Source organism: Rhododendron vialii, chromosome 7a (genome assembly GCF_030253575.1).
Source record: "Rhododendron vialii isolate Sample 1 chromosome 7a, ASM3025357v1".
Lineage (NCBI taxonomy): Eukaryota > Viridiplantae > Streptophyta > Magnoliopsida > Ericales > Ericaceae > Rhododendron > Rhododendron vialii.
Genome location: NC_080563.1, coordinates 34912807 through 34936373, shown reverse-complemented (window position 1 = coordinate 34936373; position 23567 = coordinate 34912807). Strand labels below are relative to the sequence as shown.

General features: G+C 36.1%; 1 protein-coding gene across 1 annotated transcript in view; it reads left to right on the top strand.

Annotated features, from left to right (window-relative positions):
• Positions 1 to 20240, top strand: part of LOC131333927 (cysteine-rich receptor-like protein kinase 11) — a 38733-nt gene extending 18493 nt beyond the window's left edge. Inside the window, exon 4 of the transcript XR_009201969.1 lies at positions 20075 to 20240. The gene's annotated coding sequence lies outside the window, so the exon portion shown is untranslated. The remainder of the gene's footprint in view (positions 1 to 20074) is intronic.
• Positions 20241 to 23567: the final 3327 nt, after the last annotated feature.

Sequence of the window (23567 nt, the reverse complement as noted above, 5' to 3'; positions counted from 1 at the left end):
TGACACCTCCCCAATTTTTCTCGCTCTGACTCCGATCCGATATAGATGGGGCCGATTTGGGGGAAGCTAAATCCGACTCTGACATACCCCATTGCCATCCCTAATTCCATAATCACGTGAACGATAAACCAACAATATCAAAGATATCGTTATGGGATGCGAAGGTCCGAAGGAGGGCATGGAATTAGTAGTCAATATTCTAACTGGAACATAACTTTTCTCACCAAAACAAACGAATATAATTATACTACATCTGTCCTTAAATAAGTGTTCGGCCTGTAAATTTATATTCTTTTATTGTGAAATTTTTTCAATTTTTTACAGAAATGCACTTTTTAAATGCTTGTTTTGCGGACCACTTATTCAGAGATGGAGAGATTAGTTTTTTTTTTTTGTCAGAATATATATAAAAGTTATTTTAAAGATTTTTTGGTTGTCAATGAGAAGATAGAGGACAAGTGTAAAATTTTTACTGGTTGTCCTTTTTATTATTATTTTCGGAGAATAATTTTGTTCATCCACACCGCTAGAGCTGGGCAACGGACACGAGACACGATAACACGACACGAACCGGATATGAAGTTAGCGGGTTAGGGTTGAACATTTCTGACACGAAACACGAAAATGACACGACTCGAGAACACGAATTCTAAATGGGTTGGGTTTGGGTTGAACAAGCGAGACACGAAATTGACACGATTAACATGGTTACTAATCTGTGTCACCCATTAACACGAACATATATACATAATATATGGTATATCTGTAATTCTATATAGAGTTGGGCAACAGACACGATAACACGACACGAACCGGACACGAAGTTAACGGGTTAGGGTTGAGCATTTCTGACACGAAACACGAAAATGACACGACTCGAGAAACACGAATTCTAAATGGGTTGGGTTCGGGTTGGGTGATTTGTGACACGAACCCGACTAACATGACACGAACACGACCTGTTACCCAGGTCTACACACCGCGATCCATCAATGCACATCTGCTGTGCAACAGTGCAAGTATCATTTCTGGTTTGGTATATGGTCTCGAGGCCAAAAGATGGGCCGGGTATGGATACAAGCTTAGATGTGTACAAGTCCGATCCGTTATAACCAAAGCAAGGTTGTTGAACTTTTTTTGATGTTTGTTTTTGATTTATTTGTATTTCAAACGAAGTCTGATCAAATCATAGTTATTTTTGGCATGGATATTCTTCTCAACGAAATTATACAAAATGAATAGTTTCAATTATTCTTTGGAGAACGAAACGAACCCAAAAAAATAGAAAAGTGAATGCATGGTATTGGACCTTATAGACACTGGATTCAAGTATTTCGAAACAAGTAACAACGCTTTTTGTTTTTTGTTTCATGAACTCTAAAATTTTTGAAAACTTTTACAATTATCAATAAAGAGAAAATTGTTGTAAAGCGTGTTTTGTTGCAAGTTTCAGACATTTTGCAAACAAGAACAAAGTCGCGCGGACAAAGTATTTACTAAACTGAAAACATCACCGGTCACAGCAGAAAATAAACCAAAAAAAAAAAAAACTTCTTTTTGTATAAAAAACTTATCACTTTTTAAATAAAAAGTTTATATATATATATATACGGGACGGTTCAAGGGACACCCAAAAAAACACCTAAAAAAACACCCAAAATCTCAATCTCATAGTTCCCGGTCGAATTTTTATGATTCGAACCGTTCAATGTGTGCAGAATGTGATTTTAAGGGTGCTCGCGAGAAATTAGCAAAAAAAAATGACCGGAAAAGGCTTGATTTGAGCAGTTTTTATTTGAACCGTTCAATAAAAAACTGTTTGAAACTATTCGGATCAAGCATTTTCCGATCATTTTTTTTGCTGTTTTCTAGCGGGTACCTTTAGAATCACGTTCTGATCACATTGAGCGGCTCGGATCATCAAAATTTGATCGGGAACTATGAGGTGTTTTTTGAGGTATTTTTTTGGGTGTCTCTGGAACCGCCCCGATATATATATATACTAGTGAATGCCCTTATGCCCGTGCCTGAAGGCACGGCGCACCACATTTTGAAGACAACTAAAGCTACTGGTCGAACAATGAGCAAAAGGAGGACATGTTGGAAAAAAATGGGTAGAAACAAACTATACTTTGGTACATGTGCAGGACAAATCGAGGTGCAAATAATATTCAAGTTTTACACAAATTTTCAAAATCCATAAATCACCCAACACACGTAATAAAAATTAACTACTATCAAATTAAATATATTTTTGTAAAACGTAACCTAACAAATAAAATGTCATTATGAAATTTCCATTGTCTTCACAAAACTTTATCACGGCGACCTCATTGTCTCTTTGTCAGTCCTCGAATTTCTTACATAAATAAGATTAAACATTATTAAACTCATCGCAAATAAATATGAATTGGCAATGAAATTAAAAGGACAACTTATCACGCCTACAATAATTTTAATCGTTTATTACCTTTGAAAATGTGCTAATACTCTTCTGACCAATCAACTTTTAATACAAAAGTCACCACAGGGGCACAATGGTCAAGGCATCCAAATTTTGGAGTAGGAATAATAAACACGTATGGGCATTCATAAAATTGAGAAATATAGTCTTTGAGCCCCATTATCCTAGCAGAACAAATAAAGGTATTCTCAAATAAAGGTATGGGCATTCACAAATAAATGTATTGTTATATTATTTTAATTCTATACAGTGTGATTTATATACAACTTTTTAGTATTTACCTTTAACATTAATTTCTTCAAATATGAAGGGACACATTGTAAGATGAATTCTGCCTTCGTATCCTTTACCAAGTGTAGGTATAAAGCGATAATAGTTCATCTGAAAATATTGAAGTATTTTTGAATAGTATATATATTTTCATGTCAGCAGGATAAAAATTGCAGTTTATATGGTATACACAGATATTCTTGTCGTGGAAAAAATGCTTGTGGAAAGAATGCTTACCAATTAGTTAGTTGATTTCCATATTCTGCTCTACAACTGCTATATGATTATCCGCATGTGTCTCAACACAATTAATCACTGGAAGCGTATTAATTTCATTCTCAATGCTCATCTTGCAACTTTGGACACATCAAAGGAGATACTTACACAAAAAGAAAATTCAAATAACTCAACTAAGACATGTAAGAATAACAGAAAAATAGAAAGAAATAATGATAGACTCAATACCTGTGTGCTTTCGGCACTCATAATAGAAAGAAATCATGATAGACTCAATACCCGTGCGTTGGGGTAAATTAAAAGAAAATTCACCATAATTTAATTATTTCGGGCTTGGAAATCAATGTAATGTGTGGCACAAATAATTGGGACAAATAATTTAAAGTATTAATTATTTTAACCTAGTGAATATTTGCAAGTGTTTTTAAAAAGGCAATCGCAACACATTTTATTTAACAAATTCGCGGCTCACAGTTAGCAGTTGGTACAATATTGACTAAGTTAAACTGTTTAGATTTCAAATTTTAAAAAATAGATCGGGCAATCTCTGTCCATTTAACCCAAAAAAATCAAACCCTTTTTATTTAACTGTAAAAAAAAACAGATTAAACAAAAGAGAAGATAGAGAGAGAACCATGCATTCGGGGTACACCAAAAGAAAACAATAGAATATCTATACAGATAAATGGAACCACTCACTTCAATTCTTGTACAATATTGGAAGCTACCAACTACATAAATTTCTCCCACAATTTTACTCCACCTGAATCTACAACTACACCCCAAAATTACCACTTCTCAAATTGGTTCATTTCCTCCAACTTCCTTGGCTACTTGCCAACAAATTCATGGGTTGCCCCTTTAAATGTGATAGAGTTATAACTTTCAAAAGAACACTTCATGACAGCTATATAATGGAAAAGATTAAAATAATTCACTGTTTCATGGAGGAAAAAAGATTTGACAAAAAACACGATTAACTTGCACATTAAAATAATCCATGCTGGTGCCAATGTGTAGGCATATAACTGTAGCAAAATAGTACTCATCAACATTAGTAATAGTTTCGGATTAAAAAAACACATTAGTACTACCTCGAATTTAAGCTCGACGCCAAATTTCTCTAAATATATTTTTGCTGATCTTTCCTACAATAAAATATTAGAAAGAAAGAAGAAGGTAGAAGAAAATAATAAAGTTAGGATTAACGTAAAAGAGCCAAGATTGTAAAAAAAAAAAAAAAACGTATATGAAAGGATTGAAAAAAACAGAGAGGGAAAAAAAATACAGAAAGAAGTAATTAATTGACTCCGTAATTGTGTTGGAGTAAAGAACATACCTAATATGAGTAAAGGACATACCCATGGATAAATCTGGTGCTTTCTTGAGACTATGAGAGATAAAGGGAAGGAGGGAGAATTATTTTTGAAAAACATAAACGATCCCATAAATCATGGGATTAATTAGTAATAGAATTTTTTGGGTATCTCTAAATTAGGTATTGGAATTCTATTCAAACCAATTCTGAAGAATTTTGTATATATCACATGCATACAGTTTTTTACATATCCCAAGTGATATGTACGTATTGGTTTTAAGAAGGCAAAATCAAATAGCCTTAAAATTTCCTTTTCAGCTTATAACTGACAATACATGCCCGAAAGTAACCAATTCCATAAATTATGGGATTTCCTATGGATTGGTTTGGACTTTGGAGATATATACAAATTGATTTTTAGAAAGGCTAAATCAAATACCATTTAGGTTTTCTTTTTTATCGGAATGAGTATTTTAGGTTTTCTTTCATCAATTCTTTCCAAATATTTCTCTAGCAATACTATTCGCAAATCTCAACCGTTGAAAAAATATGAACTGATCCTAGGGTCGAAAATCCTATGGTTTTGAAAACCACCCTGTCATATTATATAGATGTGATTTTGGAAAAATCTTAGAAGTAGCTGAAAATGTAGAAATATGATATGATAAAAAAAACATGTACCTTTTTGTGATTTCGGGAAAAAAACGTATCTGTTACCATACTTGTAGCCGCAAATGTAGAAGTATGATAAATCTTCCTACTTTGATTTCGGAAATATCTTGCTGTGATTTCAGAAAAGTAGGAGTATCCTTTCCAGATATACTTCTAGCCCTACTACGCTTAGATCACAGCCGTTTAAAAAATGTGTATCAATCTAATGGTCGAAAATATATAGATTCAAAAACTTCCCTGTCATATTATATAGATTATATAGATATGTGTATATATATATGTATATGTGTGTGTGTATATATATATATATATGTATATATATATAAACCAAGCAAGAATACTTCAATGATGATGCTTTCATTTTTAAACAAGAAGTATTTATATCAACTAGATACGGCGATAATACTTGTGAAAGTCATATTGATGGATGCATGATTGATCTTCAATACTTCAATACCTGAAAAAGAAAGAGACATTAATGAATATTATGGAATTTAGAATATATTGATAGAGATATTGAGCGAGATCAAGGATTCTCGCTAATTGTCACAAGTCGTGGTGCCATGAGGAACCAATCGCCCACTTGGTTTCTATTGCCCACAGAGGACTAGTAGATCACAATCGAGTTGACAGGAGGGCAATACACGAGGTGGTATCGTCTGCACGTCTCAAACCTCTAACCTCCTGAGCTCCTACCAATTGGGAGTAGTATCCCATTTACCACCAACCTACCACCCACAATGGTAGCGATCATCGGAACATGTAAGTATGTAACATTGTTTCAGTAGCTAATTTTCTGGAATTGCAAACTTCCCAGTGGAACTGAAATTCCCTAGAAACAAAGTCTGCAATAGTGTTTACACAAACACATCAATCACCTTATTTCATTTCTCCTAGCAAACCTAAAAGCAAAAAAAGTTCCAGCATAAATATTGCTCTGGCTCATGGAGTAAACTACTCATTCGAAAGAATATATAAATCACTTAAAGGGAAAAAAAAAAACCCAACATTTAAAATATATAACTAGACACCTCAAACAAAATTTCCTTCTATTTTCTCTTCATCAATGTGACTACTTAGGTAGCAAAATCATACTATGATTTCCTTCTATTTTTGCAGGGTTTCCCAGTCTTGTGGCAAGGGACAAAAATCATACTATGATTTCGCTGTGGCATGACCAAACAAGCTTTATTGCCTCAGGAGTCCCTATTCTTGCTCCCCTTGGACCCAAATTCATATATGATTTGTGTAGAAACTCTATATCTATCTCAAAACCAATATATTGGCAATGAGTGGAGAAGTCGCTAATGTTATTAAGTGATCACCATTCTACTCCCAAGCAATGAGGGATTATATTTCCTCAACATCCCCCCTCACGTGCAACTGCGTTTGAGGTCTGTCAGATATAGCCTTTTTTTTTGGGTCTATCTCATCGTATAGCATTTTTGCTGGTCTGTTATTGTGGGGTGTGGATTGTTTTTTTTTTTAAATGTGGGGTAGAATGAGCCCCGCTCTAATACCATGTGAAAACATCCAATTCAATACCGATTGGCAATAAGTAGAGAGATCTCTCACGTTATTATGTGATCACCCATTCTCTATGGCATGACCAAAACAAGCTTTGTTGCCCCAAGAGTCCCTATTCCTGCTCCCTTTGGATCGATCTCCAGCTGGCCCAAGCCTGTATGGCAGGCAATTATATTTGACATATAAAGCATTCGGAACATCCCCGGCCGGCGGCCGTGATGCAAAATAATTTGAATGTTGGGTTTTTGAGTTACCATTGATTTTGATGAGCCAAATTCAGAATAAGTAGTTCAGTTGATTGATTTTCCAGTGACTTCTTGCAAATTGAGTTTTGACAAAAACTTAACTTGAACTAATACCAAATTCATAGCTTTGGGAAGATGGTTGATTTGCTTAACTTTATCTAAGTACTTCCAATGATGACAAATAGTATTTCACAATCAATAACATCTAGCTACTGAATCTTATACAAAAAAACATATTATTGGATATCTTGGGTTTATTTACGGATCGATTTCTGGGAGAACAAAGGAAGGAAGGGGACTTTCTTGACAGCTATTCCTTGTCTTGTGCTCTTGACCCTTGGGCATCCCGATCTTGCTCCGAAGCTTCTTTTCATGACTTTTTGGACTCGGCATCGGGTAGCCACGAGGCCTCGGGGCCTTGGACACTCTCAAGACTATCCATAGCGTTCAAACGCGGCTTATTCACACATTTGACATAAAAACGTTTCCGAAAACACACTTTTCGTGCAATATCATTCAAATCAAGCCAATTGTGTGCGTGAGTGTGACAAAAAATGAAAGAGATAAGTCCCTTTATTTACACTATTGAGAGTTTATCACCACAACTATCACAAGCACGCGCCGATCAAAAAAAATTTTTGCCAATCAAAAAAAAAACTATTGCAAGCATGCCTTATAGATACTTTTTGGTACAAACAAATACAATATAGGAAAATATGATACGGAGACGGTTGTTTACTGGAGTACAACAATATATATCGAAATGTAGGATTGAAAAACAATAGAGTTAAAGTAGTTTTAAAGGGTCTCTTCTCTTTACTTGCATTCTGCTTGATTCACCCAACTCATTTGGATTTCATCGTCTTGAATAAGCTGTTTGTTGGTTCTCTTGTCTCACCTGTTGTACATATGTCTATATTCCGTTCAATCATAGTAGTAGTAATAGGCGTAGCTTGTTTCTTTGTCGAGAGTTCGGATTGCTCCTTGTAAATGAGGCGTTTCGTTTTATTTTCTTTCTGATTTCTTTCCTTTTCCCGCGGTGCTGTTGGAGCCCCTTTCCTTTTCTTTTCTTTTTTTTTTTGTTTTTGTTTTTTCCTTTAGAGGGCAATGGTCTCGGTCAGCTAGGACTTCCCGGAACTCTTGAGTCGTCTTGGGATATTTAGTACTATTTGGAAGCAATCCTAACTCCGGACATCTTGGTACTTGAGTGTTACTTCACTTTCATTTCCCGTTAGGTTGATAATGACCAGTGAAATAAGAGCCAACAACACGCAAGAGACAACGAACAACACCACAGTCTTATCAGCAAAAAACTCATTACCCGTTGTTGGCACGTAATAACCTAATGCCACGACAATTGCTATGTAGAGTTGAACGTCGTCAACGAAGACTAGTAGTATTGAAAACATCACAAAAGTCAAGCATTATATATACTCCAATTAACTATATAAATGGACTTAGCAACAATAATTGGAGAGCGCTTATGTGAACAATTAGGTGCTTATCACTGGCCCAACAAGCAACGCTTAGCACAGGTGCCCCACTTGACGAGGTTGCAGAACTGTTAGCCCCATTTTGGGAATCTTGGGTTCATCCCATTACAATGTTTTTTTTATTGATACGTTGTAACAGTGTCTAGTGGATTTTTTTCTTTTTTCACCCAGGAAGGAGCAAAATACCTAGCTTTGGAGATGTGTTCATCTAGAAGCTGATAAAGGGATTGGAATACAAATCGAATTGCTACAAATGCTTCATGCTTGGATTATGTTCCATACTTGTGGTGGTAATGTTCATTAATTATTGGTTACACATTAGAAGGAGGAGATGTCCCTTTACCTTGGAAAGATTTCTCGAGGAAAGTCATGTTAATCTTAGTAAGGCAACGGCAACCATATAGAGTGGACCGAAAACCTTCATAAGGAAATAGAAGAACTGGACCAAGAAATACTTTATAGAAGAACTGGTCCAGTTCTTCTATTTACTTATGAACGTTTTTGGTCCACTTTATATGGTTGTCATTTCCTTACTAAGATTAACAGGACGTTCATCAAGAAATCTCTCTAGGGTACAAGGACATCTCCTCCCTTTGATGTGTAACCAATAATGAACATTACCACCGCAATTATGATACATAATCCGAGCATGAAGTGCTTGTACCAATTCGATATTTATTCCAATCCTGTTATATATCAGCTTCCAGATCAGCTTGAACACATCTCCAAAGCTGGGCATTTTGCTCCATCCTGAGTGAAAAAGAGAAAAAAATCCACTACATTGTTACAAAGTATCAATAAAAAAATCCATTGTAGTGAGACAAACCGAAGATCCCAAAATGGGCTTACAGATCAGCAGCCTCATCAAGCAAGACACTTGTGCTGAGCGTTGCTTGTTGGTCCAGTGATAAGTGCCTAATTTTTCACGTAGGAGGAGAAGTCCCTCTGATGAGAGTTTCCTTGCAATGGTCTCAGTTAGCTAGGGCTTGCCGGCACTCTTGAGTGGAATATACATTATTGCTCAGAAGCAATCCTAACTCCACATCTTCATCCTCCTTTGCTACTTCACTTTCATTTCGCTTTAGCTTGACCAGTGAAATCAGACCCAATAATATGCACGAGACAACCAACAATACCACACACTTATTGATAAGTGTCAAAATATACATATTTTGGCCCTCCAAACTACATTTGTTATTCATTTATTTTTGTTAATTAATATTTATTGTGTTCTTTTGTTGTTTATAGATTGCTCGAGCTCGGTTTCCAATAATTTGGGTAAAAAGAAGATTTTATAGAAGTTTTGAATCAAGATGCAAAGTCCTTCGAAGTTGAATGGCTAATGTTTTATTATGTGAAGTTCAAGGCCCATTATGTAATTATTGCCTTCAATCCCTATAAAGCCAACTTTGTTACCCTACTGATGGGTTAGCAGCCGTGGAAAAAAAAGAAAAACGTACCAGGCCGTGGAAAAGAAGAGAAAGGACGGACGGGGCTGTTGCCAAGATCTCTTTCTGTTCCGATAATTTTTTCTTTCTTCGGCGTTTTGTTCCTATCAAGTTTTAAAGCTTTGTTTAATTACTCGTACTGAGGTAACTCGTTTTAATTTATGTTTTTAATAAAAGTTATTCACTGGTATTTAATTAGTTGTTATTTTATGTTTATTTGCTATCTCGCGTAATAGAAGCATGTTTCAATCTAGGGTTTATTTTGCTTCTTACTTCTTGTTTAATAATGAGTGAGTAGACGTACAGGTAAGGTCGCGGGGTGATTAGCGCACCGTGGCTAGTTCGGGCACTGCTTCTTTTATCAAACAATAAAAAAAATGATTTTAGATTGGAAAATACTTTCCGCGGACGAACTTGGGCATCGTCGGAGCTCATGTGAACGGGAGAATGAGGGTCCAAAACTCATTCTTCGCTGCGCATGGGTATAAGGTGACCATAGGGTTTCGCATCTTGTAGGGTATCTATTTCAATCTAAAATTAAACGTTTTTAAGAACTCCAAACAGAGCAGGTTAATCCGGACTAGTTACAAGTGCTATGAACCCTACGATCATACCTCCTTTTAATTTTCTGAAAGTTGCAATTAATTTCTAGATTTTAGTTAATCTCAATCAAAACGACAAGAGGTGGCCACCTAAGAGTCCGTTTAAATTATAACAACCCGAGTTTTTGTTCAGTACACATCACCGTCTTTGTGGATTCGACTCCGGTCTTACCGGATATTGTGCTGTGTCGGTCTCCGCCCTACGCTTGGGGCAACCCATTATTTTAGGTCTAGGAATCGGTCAACAAAAAACTCTTGAATTAGCCGTTGTTAGCACCTGATCACTTGACGCCACGAATTTGTACAAATTCAAAACTTTTCCTCTCTCTTTGTACAGGTATTTTTCTACGGACACAACATCCGACAAAATCATGAGCCTGGCCTTCACATTAGCCCACAAATCTTTGTCGTTTTCAACCACTTTGCCTCCCTTCTTGGCCAAATAGGTCAAATACAATATATAATGTTGTGTTGAACAAAAACACAAACACCTTGCCCCAACTCCTTGATAGTTTAGCTTGCACACCTACAACACAAAAAGGCTACATCGAGGATTTAGTTTCATCATCAAAGCACTCGATTTCCTCACAAAATATATTAGCACCTAAACGTTATTGCAAAAGGTATTCGTGAGGAAAAAATATATTTCCTCATTATTCTGACACATTTTGGCAAGAAAATTTTTCCTCGCTATTTTTGTCCTTTCTAAACTGACGCCATGTTTACAAAATATATAGGCAAGGAATTTTCTTGTCGCCATTTACAGTTTAGGCGAGGAAATGTTTCTTCGCTAAAACTCTCGAAACAAAAACAATGCATATCATTCAACCCGTAAACTTATAATCCATATGTCCGGTCCTTCTTTGGGTTCATAACTATGAGGTAAACTTTTTTAACATGTCCTTAAAATGTTTTTTTTTCACAACAAACTTCATGACAATTTGAAAAAACTAACATCGTTAAAAATTAATTTCAAGTGGAAAAAAGTGAATGCGTAGAATTAGTGAGAAACATATATTTCATTCCTAATTAGAATAAAAAAAAGTGACAAAATATGAGGTTTTTTACTAATTCATTGTGATTGGCGAGGAAACTATTTTCGCCATTTATCACTTTTTTATTATAATAAATTTGACAATGGTATCGAACTAGTAGTTGATTATGTGTTACCATCATGATGTTACAAATACCTATGAACATAATTAATAATGACTTATATATCAAAAATTAATATCCTAAAAAAGGTGACAAAATATTTTCTCGCCAAGTGTAACCTTTTGACGTGAAAATTTGTTTTCCTCGCAAGGAAAGGTCTTTTGGCGAGGAAATCAGTTTCCTAGCGATTTTCTAGCTAGAAAAGATGACAAAAGTGAATTTCCTCACTGATAATGTACTTATAGCGATGAAATCCATTTTCCTTGCCTTATTTCCTCGCGATAGCCCTTTTGTGTTGTAGGTGCACCTCGTTGTCTGGGCCAGAATGCATACACCTCGACTAATTTCGAGATGTTGAAGTTACTGATGAGGCAAACCCTCTAGTGGCCCGAAGGTTTAGAATTTTTGGCCTCCATGAAATTTGGACATGCATGCGACCTCATGATGGACAACCACTCATTTGCTTTCTCATCCAACTTGACTAAATTGCTTGGGGTTGAATTGTCTGGTACAAATTAAGGAGTTACTTTTCTATTGTTCATGAGAACCCTAGTGTAAAGAGGTAAACAAAAAATGAAGCAATAAGGTAATTTAGGTTGACTGAGAAACCTAGGTCTCAGATTAAATACCAGTGTTTGAAGATAAACAATAATTTACTTTATTCATCAGCTGTATCTTATATAGAAATTGTAAACTAACTAGGAAAAATAGGAAATAGCTGCAAATTAGGAGATTCTTAAGACTAGGACAAATAGCTCTTATATATAGAGATTGTAAACTAACTACGAAAAATAGGAAAATAACTATAAATTAGCAGATCCTTAAGACTAGGACCCACAAAATAGGAGACCCGTAAGACTTGGACTCCAAGTTTCTACAAAAAGTACTGAAAAGCTAGGACCACTAACAGATTAATCCATTGTTTTGAAAATAAAAGATAATAAGGCGTACAATAAAAAACAAAAGACTTTTAGGCTCGTAACATTATCCCTACAATATATCGTCTGTATGAGATTTATATCCAATATAGAAGAGTGTGTGTGTGCATATTTGTATGCGATCGTCTATAGTATTTTTATTCGGCTTGGGACCTTAAATAATAGATCAAACTAAAAATGATTTGTCACCATTAGTGCTACTCTATCAAATTTTGACTAAATACCACTGTAACAAAAGTAAAAAAAAATAAAAATCTTTTGTTTTAGAATTAACAAGCAGTGGATCCATATTTCTTAATATCATTAAACCCCCATGTAAAAGTCGTTGACGCCCGAATTTACACAACGCTTGATTGATCCTATCTCTATTGATTATAGTGTTCAATTCTCCTGTCTATAAAAAATGGTTAATTACTTTGAAATTTAATGTAATACTGAGGGTGACCTAGTCAAGATGAATTAGTGTATTTTGTTTTTTGTTTTTTTGTCGATCGATAGGAGAGATTATTACATTATGTATAAACTACAAAGTAGAAACTATGAGACACTATATCTATTGTGTTAGAGTGCATGAGATAATCAAAGCCAACAACTGAATCAACAAGCTTTGTTTGGTTCCCATTTCATTTTAGTTTTAGTTTAGTTTTCGAATTATTATCCTACTTCTTTTTCCAATCATTACCCTATTTTTTCAATTATTACTTTCTCATCTCTCTCTATCTCTCTCCAATCATTACCCCTATTTCCAATCATTATCATATTTCTCTCTCTACCCACTATCAAAACTAAACTAAACTAAACTCCCAACCAAACAAAGCCAACTACTATAACTCCAACTCAACTTCAAGCTCCATTAAGGGGAGAAATAACCCCAACAATACAACGGGAAAATGACGGTTAAAGACGTGTTTTGATAATTAATACATGCCAAGGACATTTTCAGCATTATCAAATGTTCTTAGCTTGTTCTTGGCATGTATTAATTATCAAAACATGTCATGAGCCGTCATTTTCCCCAATACAAATGAAAGAATACCCATACACAGATAGAAAGAGTCAAACTCCTAACCTCCTAAGGTGATACAAAAATGCTGGCCAACTGAGCTAGCCTCTAGCTCAGTTGGTTAGATAGTGCAATTAAGGTCATGAAGTGCTATTTTTTGGCATGGTTTCTCTTTATTGTCTGGATCACTCCCAACGGAGGCGGGTCTAGTAGGAGTTGTCACCCCTTACAATCTTTAAAATAAAAAATTGCTCAGATGTCCACTATAGGTCCCTCCGTGGGGCTGGAGTCCACCACAATCTTTCAAGTGATTGCGGCTCCATAGAATTGATCGATGTTTGGTTAGCCGAATGTCCACTCCATATTTTAGATCTCAGTAAATATCTTTGATGCAAATACCATTTCATCGCATGACAGTTTAGAGTTAAACTAAAGTCCTTGTAAGCAAAAGATTTAGATGTTTTTACGATTTTAGATACAACGTATATGTTTTTAGCTTTGATTCAACCATATGCACAGAAAAACATATAGATCCAAACAGGCACAAATTGTTGGTTAGATGAAGACATGAATCCAAAAATTTCAGATTTTGGCATGGCAAAATTGTCTATGGTGAATGAAACTCACAGGAGTACAAGTAGAATTGCGGGGACCCGTAAGTATTGGAATCTGTCTTTACCAAATTGTTTTGGCGCACTTTTGGATAAAGCATTTGAAAATTTCTCTCAACAATTTGACCACATAAATTCTTAGAAAAGGACTTCATGCAGTTTATATTGAAATCTCTATGAAGCCAAACAAATTGGTTGGTTAACTCTTGAACATTTTTATTTTTGTACTGATACCTGTCACGCCCCAAATCCGGGAGCATGATCGGCCGTGTACCATGAAGCAATCATGGGACATGAAGTTTAATTAAAAATATTTTTAGCAAATTGAAACAAATAAAGAAAAACTGGATATTATATTACAATAAAATGCGCGACTCCAAATCAATATTTTTTCTTAAGCATATGACACAATGAACTGCTATTTAATAAAAGTGTGGAAGCGATTTGACACGATAAAAGAAATAAAAATGCAAATGCCATAGAGGTCTAAACACAAGGTCCGGACAACGCCGCAGAGTCCACTATATGCTCCATGAACTAACCTGAAAAATAATGTGGAATAAATCCGTCAGCTTACAAGCTCAGTGAGTAGTTAAGCATGCTAGGGTAAAGAATACAACGCGGCATACTTTTAAACAAAAGATATTGTGGGTTCCAAGAAATGGTTTCAAATAATAAGGATCAAGGGTTCAATGAATAATATCAACAAATTGACAAAGTCAATGGCTCAGCAAATAGTATCGAAAGATGAGTGACTGAATAACGAATTATCAAAACAACAATCGAACAATGATGATAACCATTTTGTACCAACAACCTGCTTAACAATATCGGAACAAGTAACAGCAATAATGAGGTAGTCCAAACCAAAGTGGGAACCATAATTACCAATTTCCAAGTACCAAATATCAATTGCCAAATATTTTCTCAGGGCTTAACCTGTTGGATCCAACACCGCACTTAAAGTCACCACAGGATGGCGCTTGGGATCTTTTCCCTAAGCCGATCCGGAATAGGGTCACAGGGTATTTCACAAGTCTTTTCTCTATCCGTTGAGCACTAGAGTCACAAAGTATTTCACAATCTTTTTCCTAGTGGCCAAAGTCACCACAATATTTCACGGGTCTTTTCCTTGGATTTTCACAAATATAAACATAATCCATGGTCCCAACACAAAAGAACAACAACGAACCGGAGTCACCTGCACCAGGATTATCCTCTGTGCCATTGCAGAGTCACAATAATATTATGGAGTCAACGAATCGACGACAATAAAAGTAAGAACAATCGACTAATCACAAATATTCCCAATTAACATTATATGTCAAAGGGTACGTCAATTGTCAATAATTATGAGAGCACGAATAAGAATAAGAATAATTAACATCGGATCACAATGAATAACGAATTGTCAAGAATAGATTGGCTCAGGAGGATTCCAAAAGAAAGAATCACATGCTTAACCACAAACCTCGATTTGATAGATAAATTGTGAAATACAATATTATTCGAGTACTCTGCTAATCTGTGTTTTTAAGAATGCACATAACATGAATCAATTTATATGGAAATACTACTAATCTGATTACAGTGAATACTACTATTATTTACTATCATTTACTCCCTTATCTATTCCCAGACCACGTAGTATACGTAATAGTATTACCTTGATCAATTAAAGTATCAATTATAATACTAAGTGACGAAAACCTTTAGTTCCAATTGCTCACCTCACACATACCTTTGATCTCTTTCTCCCTTAATCCAAGGAACGCAAATTCTCTACGGCACCGATAGCAACCGCTCACTAGCACCATGCAACTCAAACAAAAGATGCAGAGAACTCTCTCTCTCTCTGCGGCACACACTCTCTCCAACGTGATGTATTAAAAACAAACCTTACCACATGCCTTCTCTATATAACTGGCCACGTACAAACCTAACCTTCCAGTCTAATTGCACGTTCAGTCCAAAATTTCTCCTTCCACATTCAATAATCATTCGTCGAGGAAAAATACCTAATTATAACCCAACTTAGAATTTCAATATAAGTTATTCGAGTTTAGATAAATTTTCAAAATACATGAAGTAAATAACAACTGATGTCTTTTTTTTATTAGTATTATTAGCAAGAAGTTTGAAAAAGAAAAATGAAAGATTAATAATTTGGGTGAAAAAAAAAATACTTTTACTAAAAAAGTGGGATGGCACAACCAATCCATTAACAATTGCAATGGATATATATGGCTCCAGAGCATGTAGTTCATGGGCAATTCTCGGTCAAATGAGATGTCTTTAGCTACGTAAGAATTCTTGGTCAAATGAGATGTCATTAGCTATGTAAGAATTAAGCTAAGTAAAAATTCTCGGTCAAATGAGATATCTTTAGTTCTCGAAATTCTGAGAGTAGCCAGAAGAACAACTCTATTCATAATGATTAATGAGGTGAACTCTGAGGGCCTTTTAAGCTACACAAGAATTCAAATTCCATGAAGCATTGTTTACCACAAAAAGAAAAAAACGCATGGTATTTACAAGTCATGAAAGAAGGTAGTATTCCATGAAACCTTAATTCACATGTTGAATTAATTCTTGCAGGCTTGGAAAACTTGGAGGGAAGGAACAGCTTCAACAGGCTAATTCGGGTTCCATGCAAGAAATGATAAGATGCATTCATATTGGATTGCCGTGCGTCTAGAAAAATATTGCGGAAAGACTGACTATGGCTTCGGGATTGCCCCCACATGAGAATGGCTAAACAACAATCATTTGCTCCAAAATACCATGAAATTAAAGCTATATATTGTTCGATAGAACGAGAGGATCGATGCATGTGAATAAGGAGAAACGTGCTTGCTTTACCGGTGTGACCATGTTGACAAAAATAAATAAATTTAGTTTAATACTCTTTCCATCGCAATTTAATTAATAGAAGTAGTTTTTTTGGGAGTTCGTGTCACTTTTCAATTGATTATATCTTATAGTTTATAATATTTTATGTGATTTCGAAAATATTGTATTATAAAACTAATCGAGATCTATTAAACAAGATCCATATTCGATATAAAGTTCATTACGAATTTAAAAATATAACTCAATTTTTAGCCGGTTAGAATAGAACAAGGGACAATTAAATTGGGATGGAGGGAGTAGTGACTATGGTTAAATGTAGTGGGAAAAAAGAACAAAGAACATGCATAAACCCTCAAAGACGAATGTAAGAGGACAACACACTGTGGGCCAATCTACTGGTTTTCTTGATGTGCATATCTACCACATTAGCGGCATCAAACTCGCTCCACGAACCGGATGAGAAAGAGAAAGCATGGAACTGGTTCAAGTCCCTCCTTCTGGCAGCGCACTCTCCACGAACCGGATGAGAAAGAGAAAGCATGGAACTGGTTCAAGTCCCTCCTTTTGGCAGCGCACTGGTTGGCGTTAACATCACCTTCGTGATTCTCTCAAACTCAGAGACAGGTGATGGTACTGTGCAAATCATCTCTTTTGTCGTTTCCTTCATCCTATCAGCAGCTAGCTCCCACATAAAACTTGTGCAACATGAAACTGAACCAGCGCCTGATGATGGCAACGACCTCGAGCTGGGAACCCAAACTTTTGACGAGTTTTTGAAGTCTTACACATGCATAAACCCTCAAAGATGAATTTTAGAGGAGTAAAATGCATGAAACGGCGTAGAGGGCGACTTGCCAATTTGCTAAAGATTCCATTTTGTCATCCAAGATATCATTGTCATCCTTCTTTTCGTACGTGATCCTGATGTAGTAATTAACAAGCAGCAGAGCTGTCAAGATAATTAGGATTTTGAACCAATTCCACGATTTAAGTTTTTCCTTTACTTCGTGGAGAGAGTTTGCTGCGGATGCTATTTTCGATAGGAACATGATGAAAAACAGTACATTGAGCGACATATCCTTTTGGCGCGTCGTGTTATGGTTCCAGTACTCATGTTCGGTCGCACGTACATTGGGTGACATCACCCGAAATTTGGTGGCCACCCGAAAAATTGGTTTCCCATAAAAAATGTTCCTCTATTCGTAGAGGGAATTTCTTACGGACACAACATTGAACAGAATCATGAGCCCGGCCTTCACGTTAGCCACAAATCTTTGTCCTTTTCAGCCACTTTGCAACACTTCTTGGCCAAACGGGTCAAATACAATGTTGTTTTCGCAACAGTGAATCACCTTGCCCCAACTCCTTGATAGTTCAGCTTGCACGCATCTCCTTGTCTTGGCCAGCTTGCGTGCATCTCGACCAATTCTGAGATCCTGAAGTTACTGACCAGGTAAACTTTCTAGTGGCCCCAATGTTTGAAATTTTTAGCCTCTGTAGAATTCGAACATGCGACCTCAGGAAAGAAAATCACTTACTTGCTTTCTCATCCAGCTTGACTAAACCGCTTGGAGTTTAATTGTCCGGTACAAATTGAGGATTTAATTTTCTATTGTCTGTGGGAACCCTAATAAAAAAGAGGTTAACAAACGAAGCTATAAGGTAATTTAGGTTGACAGAGAAACCTAGTTCTCTGATGAAACACAAGTGTTTGGAGAAAAGTGATAATTTCCTTTATTCATCAGTTGTCGTATCTTATATAGAAGTCGTAAACTAACTAGGAAAAATAGGAAAATAACTACAAATTAGGAGATCCTTAAGACTAGGAAAAATAGCTACAACAACCAACCAATATAGCGGTCATAAACTAACTAGGGAAAATAGGAAAATAGCTACAAACTAGGAGATCCTTAAGACTAGGAAAAATAGCTATAATGACCAACCAATATAGAGGTCGTAAACTAACTAGGAAAAATAGGAAAATAGCTACTCCCTCCGTCCCTCTTTAAGTGTCCTGCTTCGTAATTCCAACTTATTAAAAAGACATCATCATTATACCTTTCACATCAATTTTTTCCTCACTTTTCCTACTTACCCATCATCATTACACTTTTACTCACTTACTTTTTAAAAAGAAATCTACTTTTAGGGATAAAATAGACAATACACCAATTTTTATCCACTAACTTTACAAAATGGACACTTATTAAGGGACAACCCAAAATGGAATACTGGACTCTAAAAAGGGACGGAGGGAGTAGTACAAATTAAGAGATCCTTAAGAATAGGCAAATAGCTACAATGACCAACCACAAAATAGGAGACCCCGTAAGACTTGGACTCCAAGTTCCCACAAAAACTACTTTTTTTTTTAAGGCGTGGGGGCTCAAAAACTACTTAAAAGCTAGGACCACAAACGGATTAATACATTGTTTAGAAAATAAAAGATAACAAAGCATAAAATAAAAAGGAGAGAAACTTTAGGCTCGTAACATTATCTCTACACAATATCCTATGTATGAGCTTTATCCATTATAATTGTGTGTTCATTTTGTATGTGTTTTTGTTGTATTTTATTCAGCATGAGACCTTAAACAACAATCTCCTGTGATTTCTCAACTTCAAAAATATTGACAAATCGTTTTTCTAGTCAAATTTGACACAACAAATGGTAAAGTTGTCTATGATCATCTCAGTATATGTGTACTACTATATTTTTTACTGACACCAACCCGTTAACCATTGTACTGGATATATGGCTCCAGAGTATGAGATGCATGGACAATTCTCGGTCCAATCAGATATCTAATTAGCTTTGGTGTCTTCTTAAAATTCTGAGTGGCCATAAGAATAACTCTTTTCGTACAGGGAAGAACATAGCGGACCTTTTAAGCTATGTAAGTATGAAAATTTCTTGAAATGTTGTTCACCACAAAAAGAAAAATGCATGAGACTACAAGTCACGAAAGAATTAATGTAGTATTCCACAGAAACCTAAAGTGACATGTTGAAATCTTGCAGGCTTGGAAAACTTGAAGGGAAAGATCGAACAAATCTCATAGACCACACATTAAGGGCTAATTCGATCGGGCCGGTTCCATGCAGGAAATGATAAGATGTATTCACATAATTGACTTATTGTGCGTTCTGGAAAATGTTTCGGAAAGACCAACTATAGCTTCAGTTATTCTCATGCTTAGAAGCTCATCCGTCAACCTTCCGGCCGGTACCATTAGAGCCAGCATTTTTTCTGCATAGTGGTAGCACCAATTCAGAGCTACCATTGCTTCAGGAGCATAATTCAGAATTGACCGTGTCTGGTCATTCAATAAATGAAGTATCAATTACTGAGTCGTATCCTCGTTAAATTCTCGAGATATGATTTCAGCTATAAGCAAATATGTTTGAAGCAGGATGTGATTTTCAGCAAAAACCATATCTGTTAATTTCCACAAAAGGAATGCTAATTGAGTAAATTGATTTTTGTATTATAGCTCTCCTGGCCTGGTTGCTAGAATTGCTTTGCTTGGATCCTTTTGCCTTATCATAGAAGAAAGATGTTTCCACCTTGAGCAGATGCATTGTCACTATAATCAGGAAAATAGAAACTGGTCGTCATGGTTTTATTACTAGAGATATCTCCGTGAAGTCCCAATGTATTTGTAGTTTAGAAGAATCGAATTTCCTTTTTACGTAGTTATTAGTCGGTCCATTTTTTCAATCTCATCAAACCGCCATGGAAAAGTCGATGGTCGGATGTACAACAATTCTTCCTTGATCCTACCGTTGATTATTGTGTTCGATTCTCCTGTTTGTGGAAAATGGTTATTTCGATGTCGAAAAGTGTTACTTATGAAATTTATTGTTTGGTTTCTCTTTAATGTCTGGATCCTTTCTAGTCAAACTTATTGGGAACCTGTTGAGAGATAGGGGTGGTTCTGGAAAACCAAAGCAAACAAATTCATGTTTGGCTTTGGAAAGTCTTATTAAATTCTTGATGATTCCCCTGTAATGGCATTGGCAGCTGAGGAACGAAATTTGCACATAGTTACGCAAATGAGCAAAAATCTTGAAAACTTTTGGAGTTAAAAATCATTGTTTTCTATCCTTTTTGTTTTTTTTGCTTGCGTGCTTTCTTTTTTGCTTTTTGCTATTTATTATTGTTTTCATTTGACTTGGGAAGTCGTAGTCTGCTTTGGGGATTATGTTATAATATTGAAAACCTTTGACAGGTTCAACTAGGGAATTATAGGCCACAAAGGAAAGAATGGATCACCAAATGCTTTTGCAAAACGACCGCCTGGTCTGAGTTCCACATAAGAAGTTTGCATAGAAATTTTGACTATACAAGTAAAACTAGCGGACGTAATTGTCAGTCAAGACTAACAGGTTGGCCTACTGGTCAAGGCATTCTCGTTCAGGTGTGATACTTGGGTTCAAATTCCAACTCCTCGAATCAAATCATTCCCTTTCCTTATAATATTCCCTCCTATAGATTAGCATAAAGAAAATACTCCTATCATAATTTTCAATCCGTAGCTAAGCTTTGTGAGATTCTATGGTTTCCCCGGAAGCCTAATGAGAACATGTTATGCACCATAGAAGCTTCCTTAGGCTCTCGGGTGGGTTTCTGTTGTTGTTTCCTTCCTCAAGTTATACTCATCGACCCTCTCTCTGCTTTTGGTATTCCTAGAATCCTACCTTTGGCCCAGAGCTAGACTAATATTTAACCCAAAAAAATGGGATGAAAGAACATAATGCCAGAGATTCCTCGTACTTTTTCAGCTGCTCCTGGAGAAAAGAAAAGCCATTATAGAAAGCATCATTATTGTGTTTTTTTTTTTACTTATTATTGGTTTGTTAACTCTTCATGCCTCTATTTAAAAAGTTTAGACTACAAGCATCCATTGTTCCTCCAACCCCTAATTAAATTGGTTGCTATCCCAAGATCACAAACTTAGTGCTCATTTAACCCATTACTGAATTATTCTTCACCAGTACATATTTGCTGAGCCTCAACCAAATTGGAAAACTGAATATTAGTATATGGGTTCATGCCTTCATGGAGAGAGCTCCTCTTCCTTCATCTCATTCTCCTAAACATTGCTACTCTCACCGTTTCCCAGCCTGATTTGCTAAACTACACCTATATATATCTGGATCTGGCAATTACTCAACTAATAGTACATACCAGAAGAACCTTGTCGCCCTCGTCTCTAACCTTCCCTCCGGGACCGATAGATATGGGTTTTACAATTCCTCATTTGGTGACAATCCAGACAAAGTTTATGCAATTGTGCTTTGCAGAGGAGACGTTGAGCTCCATACCTGTCGTAGTTGTATCAACGATTCCACTATTAAGCTCCCACAACTGCTTCCTAGCTAATAACAAGGGGGCGATTGGATGATATGACTATTGTATGCTGCATTACTCGAACGAGTCCATAAATGGCATTGTTGCAACTGATCCGCGTTATTTAATGGTGAACGGCAGAGATGCGTTGAGCATGAATGATTTCAAGCAGGCGGTGAGTAGGTTGTTGGACAATCTCCGCAGCCAGACAGGGTCGGGTGGGGCCCACTGCAAGTTCGCCACGGGGAACACATCTGGTACGAGAACTATAGTTTCTTTACGGAGATTCCAGCTGCGGCACCACCAGCCACATCAGGTAAACTGGCAAAGCATATCTTTTGTAAAATTTATCCTCTAAATTATTCTTCCCTTAGTTTCACAAATCATAGACTTATGGGTTACGTTAGGTAATTAAGACTAAATGACTAATCAAGCAACTTACCTATATATAGATTTAAATCAGGCTGCTACGTATTGGTTTTTCGAACCTCCTGTACCGCTGCACCATGTTATACCATATTGAAGAATACTAATGTACGTTTTTCACAAGAGGGTAGTATTTGGTCAATTAAGATCTTCAGAGATTACTCAGTTTCGAAGTTGCAAGTTTCTGAAACTGCTCGACTTGATCTGATATGTTCATTTGTTTCCTCTGATTGAGACAATTTCAATGTTGTTTTTCCTGTTGAGATTCGATGTTCAGTAAGCTCTTAGGTGCTGGTCAAAGGCGGCGCGTATATGAGAGTAGTCAAGTGCGTTAGTTCTTTTGACCAACACGTGGATTCAATTTGAACAGAACCGGATCAAAAAAAAAAACAAAAGGAATTGAACAAAAAGAAAAAGGAGTAATTTCTTGATGCCCCTTGACATGGTTGAACACGAATCTGAATCTAAATTCCATACTAACTTGTGATCTAGATTCGTGTTCAACCTTATCCCAGAGGCATTGAACGTATTCTCAAGAAAAAGGCTTTCTAACACAAGTTTCCTTTTCTTTTGAACTAGTGATCAACATTAAGAGTTTTTTTTTTGCTTTTATTCCTTAAACTATGCACATTTTTCTAGGGTTATTTCCAAGGACACCCCTTCAACTATCACGTTTTGTCAACATGAGCCCTTCATGTTTAAAACTCGTCAACCTCACCCCTTCAACTTTCATTTTCCATCAACTCCACCCCTCCGCTCACTTCCCTTAAAAATTTGGACGGAAACAAATGAAAAGACTAAGTTACCGCTAAACTTAAAAAAGGGGGCTTATATACAAAAAAAAGAAAAGAAAAAAAAGAGGCATATATTCAAAACCCACCACCACACCCACCTGAAATTGGAATGAAGAGAGAGAAGGAGGAACGTGCGAAGGACCACCACGGCACCACCA